The sequence below is a fragment of the Arachis stenosperma genome, chromosome 6 (genome assembly GCF_014773155.1).
Source record: "Arachis stenosperma cultivar V10309 chromosome 6, arast.V10309.gnm1.PFL2, whole genome shotgun sequence".
NCBI classification, from domain to species: Eukaryota; Viridiplantae; Streptophyta; class Magnoliopsida; order Fabales; family Fabaceae; genus Arachis; species Arachis stenosperma.
The window spans coordinates 12,729,621-12,742,298 of NC_080382.1; positions in this window are offsets into that span (position 1 = coordinate 12,729,621).

A 12,678-nucleotide genomic window follows, 5' to 3' on the forward strand; every position below is an offset into this window, starting at 1 on the left:
TTTGCATGTTTTGTTTTGCGAGTAGATAGGTTGGCCTGTAGATTCTAGTTTCGAATCTCTCTTCTTTAGGGGCCGTGTTTTTTGATTTTTCTTTTTCTTTTTCCCTTTTGTAGGTTTCTGCCACTTTTCTTTTCATAAAAAATGGCTTCTGTAGACGTTCTTTCTCAGTGGGTTGACGTTACGGTCCTTGGGGAGGAACCGTTGGTCGACGCTGAGTTCATCACTCACCTCCGTACTCATCATAGGCTCTGTACTTCGGAGGAGGACGAGCCCAAATATGAACTGATAACCCCGGGTCCTGAAGACCGGGTCTGTTTTGGGAGAGAAAATGAGGCGGCCCCTCATTTTTTCTTTATGTATGAGTGTATGCTCACCCGTTTGGGTGTTTTTCTTCCTTTCTCCGATTTCGAGATATCCGTCTTGCACCACTGTAAAGTTGCCCCTACTCAGCTTCACCCCAATTCTTGGGGTTTTTTGAAGATTTATCAGTTTATAAGCCATGCTCTGGACTTCCCGACCTCTTTGAGGATTTTCTTTTATCTTTTTCATATGACTAAGCCCTTTAGTGGGCTAAACAACAAACAGCAATGGGTATCCTTCCGAGCCATTCAAGGTCGGAGGATTTTCACCCTTTTTGACGAATCTTTCCACGACTTCAAAAACTTCTTTTTTAAAGTTCAAGCCATAGAGGGTCACCACCCCTTTTTTCTGGACGAGCACTCTTCCCCTCGCTTTCCCCTTTACTGGCTGCCGGCCACCCCTTGCGAAAAGATTGGTCTAGATGACCTAGACGAGGTGGAGGCGGCCATTGTGGGGTTTTTCCGAGAAGCATGGGGGAGGGCCCCATACTTAGATACGAGGAAAATCCTTCAGGGGACGCCAACTTTTGTTCAATCTCAACTAGGTAGTGCATGCATTTCTTATTTCCGAGTTGTTTTGCCCGACTTGCATTTTACCGACTTGTAACTTGGTTGTTTCTTTTGTAGATATGGCAAAAAAGAATGCTCAAGAGTCCTACCAGAGGGTCCAGGAAGCCAAAGCAAAATCCCGGGCTAGGTTTGGGGGTGCCAAGGCGGTCATCTCTCCTCCTCCTCCTCCTCCTCCTCCTAGAAATGTGGGTACTCCCTCTCAACCTATTATTATTTCCTCCTCCTCAAGTTTGGCTCGACCACTCCCTTCTGCCCAACTACTTTCCGAGCCGGAGAAGAAGAAGCGCAAGACTTCAGAGTCTGGCCCTTCTTGGGAAGGTGGGGTTAAGGCGGATGCTCTTGCATTCGTCCGAAAGAACATTTATCCTCTTATTAGTATGGATGATGTTTCTGTTCGGAACCACCTTACCGCTCTGGCCGAGGAAAGTTTTAGGGCAGCGGGAGTTTGTGGCAAACTTTTGGATATATTCGAGAAGACTCCCCTCAGCTCCTTGGGGACTTCCTCGAAGGTTGAGAAATTGGAGGAGAGGCTTCTTTTGTTTGAAAAGCATCAAGGGGAGTTGAAGGAGGAGAGGGATAAGTTGAGGAAGGAGAGAGATGACCTCCGGGAGAAGGAGAGCCAGCTGCGAGCCCAATGCACTATGGAGGTGAATCTGAGGAAGGCAGCCCAGGAGAGTTATCAGAGCTTATTTAAAGATATGGTGGAGGTGAGGAAGGATTTGATGAACTCTCGGAATGCTTATACTGAGTTGGAGGACTCTATCGCCGAGGGCGCCGAGGAGTCTTGGAGAATTTTCTTGGAGCAGGTCAGGGTCATAGCCCTCGACTTGGACCTTTCTCCACTACATCCTGACAAGGTAGTTATCGATGGCGCTATTGTTGATCCTCCTGCCCCTGAGGTCGTTTCCGAGTCAGACCTAAAGACTCGGGGACAGAGGATTATTGAGTCTCCTCCTCATTCCAAAGATGCTCCGAGTTCTTCAACCCTTGCCCCGACTTCCTCTTTGGCTCCTCCTCCCGGTCCTGGTGGCGCTTCTCCTGGTGGTGGTGATTCCTCTACTCCGATGAAAAAATGACTTTTATTTTGTGGCTATATGAGGGCCCGGCCTGTGGGTCCCCCCTTTTTTTTAAACTTCTATTTATTTGTTGGTGGTTGTGAACAATTTCCTTCTGGCCTTTTAAGGCCGTAAACAAAATATTCTGTTCGGTGCCCCTTTTTTGGATAAGGGTTTTAAACAAAATAAATGCCCTTTTTTTGGATAAGGGTTTAAGTTGCTTTGCGTGTGTACATGCTTTTCTGTTTTGAATATGTTTGATCCTTTCGAAAAAAACCTTTGTTAGCTTGCATTGTTTTCTCGAGCCTTTTTCGTGCAAAGGCTTGTATGCAAACTTTAAGCTTTTTCGGGTTTTCCTATCTCTTTTGTTATCCTTTATACTCGACTTTACTTTAGTGAGTTTTTATGACTTAGGTTATTTTTGCGATGCGTTTTCCATTTACTCGGAATATATCCGACTTTCTCTACTCGGGTTCTTGTCTTCGACTTATGAGTCGGACTGTTCCCGAGTTTAATACGATCAGCTCATATAACCTCTTTACGCCGACTTGTACCTCGTCGTTTCATCCTGACGACCATGTTAGGTCGGTTCATGGGATTTTCACGTTTTGTCGAGCTTAAGTCGGCGCGTTTCGTAGAAAGACTTATAAAAATAAAGGAGGATTTTAAGAGAGATATTGTAAAAAAGATCTTTATTAATTGGGAAGGTACCTTTTTTCTACTAAGGGTCTTGACAGCATGTTTTCCCTTAGCCTCTACTATGATGCCTCGTTAAAAACCCCTCTCCAGAAAAAACCCTTTTATTTTTTTGGGAAAAAATCATGAAGCTGGGAAAAGAGTACATCAGGGAGTAGAGTTCGCTTCTAACTGTAGTACCTTTTCATATTACAAGCATGCCACGACCTTGGTAGTTCAGTGCCATCCAGGTCGGTTACTTTATAATAACCTTTCCCTAACACTTCCTTGATTTTGTATGACCCTTTCCAATTTGCGGCGAGCTTTCCATCTCCTGATTTGTTGACTCCAATGTCGTTTCTGATTAGGACCAAGTCATCTAAGGCAAATGTTCTTCGAATGACTTTCTTGTTGTATCTGGTAGTCATCCTTTGCTTTAATGCCGCTTCTCTTATCTGGGCATTTTCTCGGACTTCGGGGAGCAAGTCGAGCTCCTCTTTGTGCCCTTGTACGTTTCCGACCTCATCATGGAGAATTACCCTTGGGCTTTGCTCACTGATTTCTATAGGAATCATGGCTTCTACGCCGTAGACTAGTCGGAAGGGTGTTTCTCCTGTGGCGGATTGGGGGGTCGTCCTATAAGCCCATAGCACTTGGGGGAGCTCGTCAGCCCAAGCTCCCTTTGCTTCCTGTAACCTCTTCTTCAGTCCTGCCAGTATGACTTTGTTAGCTGCCTCGGCTTGCCCATTGGCTTGTGGGTGTTCTACCGAGGTGAATTGATGTTTGATTTTCATACTGGCTACCAAACTTCTGAAGGTGGCGTTGGTGAATTGGGTTCCATTATCTGTGGTGATGGAATAAGGTATTCCATACCTTGTGATAATGTTTTTGTAGAGGAACCTGCGACTTCTTTGGGCGGTGATAGTGGCTAACGGTTCTGCTTCTATCCATTTGTGAAGTAATCTATTTCCACGATCAAGTATTTGACTTGCCCCGGTGCTTGGGGAAAAGGACCTAACAAATCCATTCCCCATTTTGCGAAAGGCCAGGGGAAAGTTATACTGATGAGCTCTTCTGGTGGGGCCACGTGGAAATTTGCATGCATCTGACATGGCTGGCATTTTTTCACAAAGTCTGTGGCATCTTTCTGCAAGGTCGGCCAATAGAATCCTGCTCGGATTACTTTCCTGGCCAGCGACCTTGCTCCGAGATGGTTTCCGCAGATTCCACTATGTACTTCCTCCAACACCTCGGTGGTTCTTGAGGTCGGTACGCACTTCAGCAATGGTGTTGATATCCCTCTTCTGTAAAGGATATTTCTCACCAAAGTATAATGTTGTGCTTCCCTTCGGATCTTTTTAGCTTCTTTTTCCTCTTTGGGGAGGATGTCGAATTTCAAGTATTCGACTAAGGGATTCATCCATCCGAGGTTTAGGCCGACTACCTCAAGTACCTCTTGTTCATCTTCTGTTTTTGATACCGAGGGCTCTTGGAGGGTTTCTTGAATCAGGCTTCTGTTGTTCCCTCCGGGTTTGGTACTTGCTAACTTGGACAGGGCGTCAGCTCTGCTATTTAGGTCCCGAGTTATGTGCTTAACCTCGGTTTCCGCAAAGTGCCCAAGGTGTTCCAAGGTTTTTTCCAAGTATTTCTTCATATTGGGGTCCTTCGCCTGATATTCTCCACTTATTTGGGAAGTCACCACTTGTGAGTCGCTGTAGATCATCACCTTTGTAGCGCCAACTTCTTCTGCTAACTTTAATCCGGCAATCAAGGCTTCATATTCTGCCTGATTGTTTGAAGCCGGAAATTCAAATTTTAAGGAGACCTCTATCTGGGTTCCTTTTTTATCTACCAATATTATACCTGCGCCGCTTCCTGTTTTGTTGGAGGATCCGTCTACATAGAGTTCCCATGTAGTCGGTTTTTCCTCTTGTTCTCCTGCATATTCTGCAATGAAGTCGGCGAGGCATTGGGCTTTGATTGCTGTCCGAGTTTCATATCTCAGATCGAACTCGGAGAGTTCTATCGCCCATTGAACCATTCTCCCTGCAACATCCGTCTTTTGGAGGATTTGCTTCATGGGTTGGTTTGTACGGACTCTTATTGTATGAGCCTGGAAGTAAGGTCGTAGCCTTCGTGAGGCTATCACTAAGGAGTAGGCAAACTTCTCTAGTTTGTGGTACCTTAGCTCAGGACCTTGTAGAACCTTACTGGTAAAGTAGACCAGGTGTTGACCGACCTCGTCTTCTCTGATCAGGGCTGATGAGACAGCCCTGTTTGCCACGGATAGGTATAGGACAAGGTCTTTTCCCGGTACTGGTCGGGTTAAGATAGGAGGTTGGCTTAAGAATTTTTTGAACTCTTGGAACGCCTCCTCACATTCCGGAGTCCATTCAAACTGGCATCCCTTCCTTAATAAGGAGAATAATGGAAGGGATTTTAGTGCCGATCCTGCCAAAAATCTGGAGAGGGCTGCAAGTCGGCCATTGAGCTGTTGAACCTCTCTTAAACAAGTCGGGCTCTTCATTTCTAGGATGGCTCTGCATTTGTCGGGATTGGCCTCAATCCCTCTTTGTGTTAGCATGAAGCCTAGAAATTTCCCTGCTTCTACTGCGAAGGCGCATTTTGCGGGATTTAGTCTCATCCCATGCAACCTTATAGTGTTGAAGACTTGTGAGAGGTCGGTTAAGAGGTCGACTTCTTGCTTGGTTTTTACTAACATGTCGTCGACGTATACCTCCATTAGGCTCCCTAGGTGGGGGGAAAACGCTTTGTTCATCAGCCTTTGATACGTGGCTCCTGCATTCTTTAGTCCGAATGGCATGACCACGTAGCAATAGTTGGCTCTTGGTGTGATGAACGATGTTTTCTCCTGGTCGGGTTCATGCATCGGGATTTGGTTATATCCCGAGTAGGCATCCATGAACGATAGGTATTGGTACCCCGAGCTGGAGTCCACCAGGGTATCAATACTCGGTAGGGGATAAGGGTCCTTAGGGCATGCCTTATTCAAGTCGGTATAGTCGACGCACATTCTCCATTTACCATTCTGTTTTTTGACTAGCACTACATTGGCTAGCCATGTTGGGTATTTGACCTCTCTAATAAAGCCGGCTTCCAGAAGCGCCTGTACTTGCTCCTCTACTATTGAGGCTCGCTCTGGGCCGAGCTTGCGTCTTCTTTGCTGTATAGGTCGGGACCCCGGGTAAACCGAGAGCCTATGGGACATGAGCTCGGGATCAATCCCGGGCATGTCGGAAGCCTTCCAGGCGAAGAGGTCGGAATTAGCTCTTAGGAGTTCGCCCAATCTTTGTTTCAGGGTTTCCCCTAGGTTGGCTCCTATGTAAGTGTTTTTTCCTTCCTCTCCTCCGACTTGTATCTCCTCGGTTTTTCCTCCCGGCTGGGGTCGTAGCTCTTCTCTGGTTCTTGCGCCACCTAACTCTATGGTGTGGACTTCTTTGCCCTTCCCTCTCAGATTTAGGCTTTCGTTATAGCACTTCCTTGCCAATTTTTGATCTCCCCTTACCGTTGCTATTCCTCCTGGAGTCGGAAATTTCATGCAAAGGTGGGGAGTTGATACCACTGCTCCAAGACGATTAAGGGTAGTTCTGCCGATCAAGGCATTGTAGGCTGACCCTTCATCGATGACTATGAAGTCTATGCTTAGAGTCCTTGATTTTTCCCCTTTTCCAAAGGTGGTGTGAAGGGGTAAAAATCCTAGTGGTTTTATTGGCGTATCCCCTAGTCCGTAGAGGGTGTCGGGGTAGGCTCTCAACTCTTTTTCATCTAACCCTAGCTTGTTGAAGGCGGGCTTGAAAAGGATGTCCGCCGAGCTTCCTTGGTCTACTAGGGTTCTGTGGAGATGGGCGTTGGCTAGGATCATAGTTATCACCACGGGATCATCATGCCCGGGGATTATCCCTTGCCCATCTTCTTTCGTGAATGATATAGTGGGGAGGTCGGGTGCCTCATCCCCGACCTGATAGACTCTTTTGAGATGTCTTTTGCGAGAAGATTTGGTGATTCCACCTCCCGCAAATCCTCCTGAGATCATGTGGATGTGTCTCTCAGGGGTCTGTGGTGGAGGATCTCTCCTGTCCATATCATCTCGCTTTCTCTTTCCATGGGTGTCCGACCTCTCTATGAGATATCTGTCAAGCCGACCTTTTCTAGCCAGCTTTTCTATCACATTTTTGAGGTCGTAACAGTCGTTGGTGGAGTGACCATATATTTTATGGTACTCGCAATACTCGCTGCGACTTCCCCCTTTTTTATTTTTAATAGGTCTTGGGGGGTGGCAGCCTTTCAGTGTTGCAAATCTCTCTGTATACGTCCACTATAGAAGTCTTTAGAGGAGTATAAGAGTGATACTTCCTGGGCCTCTCGAGACCGAGCTCTTCCTTCTTTTTGACTTCCCTTTCTCTCTCCCTAGAGGAGGAAGTGGGTCTAAGTCTCGAACTCAGATCTCTTAGTTTGGCATTCTCTTCCATGTTGATGTACTTTTCGGCCCTTTCTTGTACATCGCTTAGAGAAACGGGGTGTCTTTTAGATATGGACTGTGAGAAGGGACCTTCTCTAAGTCCATTGACTAACCCCATTATTACTGCCTCCGTGGGCAGGTCTTGGATCTCTAAACATGCCTTATTGAACCTTTCCATATAGGCTCGTAAAGACTCTCCGACCTCCTGTTTTATTCCCAGGAGGCTCGGTGCATGTTTTACTTTATCTTTTTGGATTGAGAACCTCATCAAGAATTTCCTTGAGAGGTCTTCAAAACTAGTGATGGATCTTGGGGGGAGGCTATCGAACCACTTCATCGCTGCTTTCGATAAAGTGGTCGGGAATGCCTTGCATCTCGTAGCGTCGGAGGCATCGGCTAGATACATCCGACTTTTAAAATTGCTTAGATGATGCTTTGGATCCGTGGTTCCATCATAGAGGTCCATATCAGGGCTTTTGAAGTTCCTTGGAACTTTTGCCCTCATTATGTCCTCGCTGAAGGGATCTTCTCCGCCCGGGAGTTGATCTTCGCCTTCGTCGCGGGAGTTCTTGAGGGAGGATTCTAGCTGTAAGAGTTTTCTTTCTAACTCTTTTCGCCGTTCCATCTCCTCTTTAAGGTACCTTTCGGTTTCCTTTTGTTTCTCCCGCTCTTGCTCCAATTGCTCCAGGCGGCTATGGACCAATCCTATTAGTTCAGCTACGTGGGATGGTCCGTCCTTTTCTGATTCACGCCCATCTGAGGAATTTACCTTCGGATTCTTTACTCCGGAGGTACCCTCTCTGTGCTGGTCGTTGTCTTCATTGCCATTTTCCATGTCTAGATTCTCTTGTTCAGAATCTGTTTCGACATGGCCTTCTTCATGGGATCTATCTGCCATCGTGGGATGATCTCGCGGGTCCCCGGCAACGGCGCCAATGTTACGGTAGGTAACCGGAGATTAATACGATAGATGGCGTTTGGCGGCCCAAGTGTGTGATGGAGGAGAACTCCGGGTAGGTCCGCAACTCGGGAGGCTCCGTCCGACTTGTGCTCGCGTGTGAATGGGGGGTGGTACCTGCAAAGACACTCCGATGCCTAAGTTAGCAAGAGTGTAAGCAGGTCTTAGAGAGTATTGGACTTAGAGATACCTGAGGGGTGTCAGTGTATTTATAATGGTGAGCCAATAACCACCGTTGGTGTAGTGCCGTATCTTTAGGATGGTAACCGTCCCTATTATCTTGGGGAGGTTAAGATATGGCTTTATGAGGCGGTTAGAGAGATTTTAGGGGCGGTTACTCATTTGAATGAGTGTTTATCTGCCAGCTAATCTCACATCCGACCTCTTCAGACCAAGTCGTGGTTGGCACCGACTTCGTATATGAAGGCCGGCGTTTAGTAAGGCTTAATCTATTGGATTAGGCCTTTAAATTGGACCTGGGCCCTTATCATTGGGCCAGGGTATGAACAAGTCTATTGTTTGAATTTCAAATCTAAATTAGCTTTATTATCTTAGGACTCAATAGTCAATACACATGAAGTCTACGTATCCCATTTCAAATTGGTTCAAATTAAATTTCTGTTATTAGTCAGAGACGGTAATGGATATTCGTGTGGGCGCGGCATACTTCCTTTCTTGTCCTTTACTCCTGTTTTTAAAAAATATTCTCTGTTTTCTTCATATTTTTGTCGTAAGTTCGTATTTAATTATCCTCTTATTAGGGAATATAGATACCCACAGTTATCTATAAATATTCTTTAATTTTTTTTAAATTGACAAAAAAATTATAATATAATAATCGTAAAATAATTAATTTAATATAATTCGACACAATTCATAATATATTCATTACAAAAAATAACATGTTAAAATTAAAGACGCGAGGAGTGTTAATAGCAAATGAGAACTTAAAATTATATGTAAGCAAATTAAATGATGTATTTAATGTGATTTGTAAGAAAAAAATTCTCGTTATTTAAGTATAATATATGTTTTATTATTTTGTATCGAACAATATTAGTTTTAATTTATATATTATTATTGTTGGATATTAAAAACAAACCGTGTTTATATTATTAGTATTTTTCTAACCTTCCTCAACTCTAATCGTGATTAGATCTAAAAACTCGTTCACCTCATTAGAAACAAATATAATCTAATAATTTTCTATCTGATAGTGTTATACATTTGAATAATCATAGGGGAATTAACTTTAGCGAATTAATGGTACGATGTTTAATCACCATAGGAGTATTTTTACACAAATTTATCAATCAATTATGTATGACTTTTGATAAGAATAATATATTCAACATGAATGATGTTTATTAGGTAAAAAATAACAAATTGACAAAAAAAATATTACAATGGGTATATTTATTTTAACAAATATTCTTCTATCTAATACTATAAAAAATATACTGGTCACCTTAATTATTACAGATCTAACTTCCATCGATAGTGGTAAGATGCTTAAATTGAGTCATTTCTAATATTTGATATTCGTCAAACAAACAATCAATAAAATATTTATCTATGTCTTCTCATTTTGAGTACATTTATATATAAAAGAAATTATACCTAAAAAAAGAGTTAAAATAGTAAGAGTTTTAAAAATGATAATTTTTATAGCAACTTTAATAAGTAATAGATCAATTTTAGATATCAATTTTGAAATGTACAGTAAATAAACTGATTTAAAATTAATAATTAGTAAAGAGATACTGTCTCACTTTACAAAAAAAAAGTAAAATATTGTCACTTGTTTAAACCCATCCATTAAATAAACATTAATAGTATTACTGTAACGTTGCAATGTTATTTATTGTAACATTGTAACAAATACTCAATTAAAATTTTCTCAAAGTATTTATTTGTGCTTTGTATTTTATTTTTTATTATCTTATCAATTTGGTAGAAAAATGAATCGAAATCAATTTAACTTTAATTATTTATAAAATTTAAAATTTTTTTTCAATATAAATATGGTATATAATTATTAATTTTATAATTTTATATTTTTATTTTAGTTATATTTTCACAATTTAATTAAATTTATTTAAAATAATAAAAAATAATTTAAAATTTAAATTGAAATAAAATCAAGCATTGGAGTGACAAATTTTACATTAAATTTTAAATCAAGTCTTATGATATATAATCCACAAATATTTATGTGGCATCTTGATGTGAAACCTAAAATAAAATAAAATTAATACCAAGTATTAGAGATACTCTTATAAATTTGTTTGGTCATCTATATAAAAAAAGATCAGAAGATCATGATTATCTAATAAAATTAATTTGTATTTATTACATTTAATTTGAATAAGTAAGATATTATCTTATTTTAATTTTGTCCTTAATTTACATTATTTGAATTTGACATAGTAGATATGATTTGATTTGATATGATTATTAATTGAAAATATCTCATTGTCTAATATATTCATATATTTATTATTTTATTGATTAATAAATTAATCAAATCAATTAATATATATATATAATTATTATAATTAATTTGGTTTAATAAATTAAAAAAAAATAAATTAAAAATACTATCAGAATATTAAAAGAAATAAATTAAAAAATACTACCAAAATAAGTTGATATAGTTAATTTATCGTAGTAAATTATATTTAATGAGTTAAAAAAATAAATCGAAAAATACTTTTAGAATGAAGTATGTCACATCAGCTTCATTATTAAGTACAGAAACATGATTTTTATATAATATAATAGAATATAATAGATATAATAGATCAGAAAAATAACATTCAGATGTGCGCATAAAATTTATAAGATATGATTATCTTAGAAAAATATATATATGTATAGCCCAAGTGAAAGATTGTTAGGAAATTATTATTTCTTAATATATTTATGGGCAATATATATATTAATTATAATCATAAATTAAGTAATTTCACATTAAATGACTTATATAACAATGACTTCATTTATTGTCATAAATGTTGAATTAAATAAGTCATTATTATTTTTTATTTAGATAAATGAGATTAAAATCAGAGATACTATTTTATTTAGATTTTCGGGTTTAATGAGTGTCACACTCAAATATGAATAATGACTTAGGATTTTGCTTCCTAACACATCAAACTCACCTCCGTAACTCTTTTTCCACAAACAGAAGGTTTTGGTTGACAAAGATTAAAGAACCACAAGAGCCAAGCTCTCTAATCTCAATCATGCTCTCGAATGAAGGGATTTTTCCGCACTCTCAATTATATTTCTTAATAATTTAACATGAATGATCTTGAGGTTGAGAAATCCTAAAATTTTCAGATAAAATATAATTTTTATTCAATTAAATGATGATAAATAATTTTATTGAATTAAATTATATTAATGTGATAATTGGATAACAGAGAATGCTAGAAAAATAAATAAATAATATCTTAAGAATATAAAATGTTAAATTGTCATTTTAATTTACTTTTTTAATCAACGACAATAAATATCTTAAATTAATTAAACTTTAAAAAAAGTATATACCTAAAATTATTTCATTTATTTGAAAATCTTTTGAATATACAATGCTTTAATTAGAGGTTGATTATTGAGAATTAAATATAATATTTTTAAATTTGTATTTTTAATAAAAAAATGTATTTAGTTTTATCCATCCTAAATAATTCTATATTCACTATTACTTATCTATCTAAATAATTTTAATATTAATAGAATATTATTTTTAGATGCAAAAAAATTTAAAATATGTTTATTCTATTTCAAAAATTAATATTCATATTTAACTTAGAATTTTAACAAATATAAACATAATTATATTTTCTAGTTAAAAAATATAAAATATCTATAAATATATTTTTGTGCTTTAGCTTTAGATTTTTCAAAAAAAATTTACAAATTAATGGAATCAAATCATATTTGTATAACATATAAGAATATATATTACACATAAATAAGAAATGCTAGGTGTAATAAGAACAAATATATAAATTAAAGTAAAATTTTAAAAAATAAAAACTAATAAAATATTGAAAAAAATAAATATAAATAGAAGAGAAACAAAATTATTAGATGAAAAAAATAATTTAATAAATTTTATGTATATATAAAAGAGGAATAAAAAGAAGATATATAGTACCTTGTTTAATTTAATAAGATTTATGAGAATAAACACGTAAAGTAAAAATAATAATAATAATAATAATAAAAAGAAACTAAATATCTGAATTAATATAAAAAATAAAAAATATAATTAATCTTTTAATCTTAATCTTTTAATATAATTAATTATAACAATATAATTATTCTATCATAATCTTAATTTATTGTTTTAATATAATTAACTCTAATTAAATAATCAAATAAATTGAATGTAAATATGTCTAATATAATCATATAAAAAAATAGTAAATTTTTTACAATTAGACATATTATATATTTATTGAGGATAAAACGTCATTTTAAAATGAGATTATTATTATTATTAACGACATATAAATATTAAAATTGTATTAATGCATTAATTGAAATATATTATTAGAAGAAAAA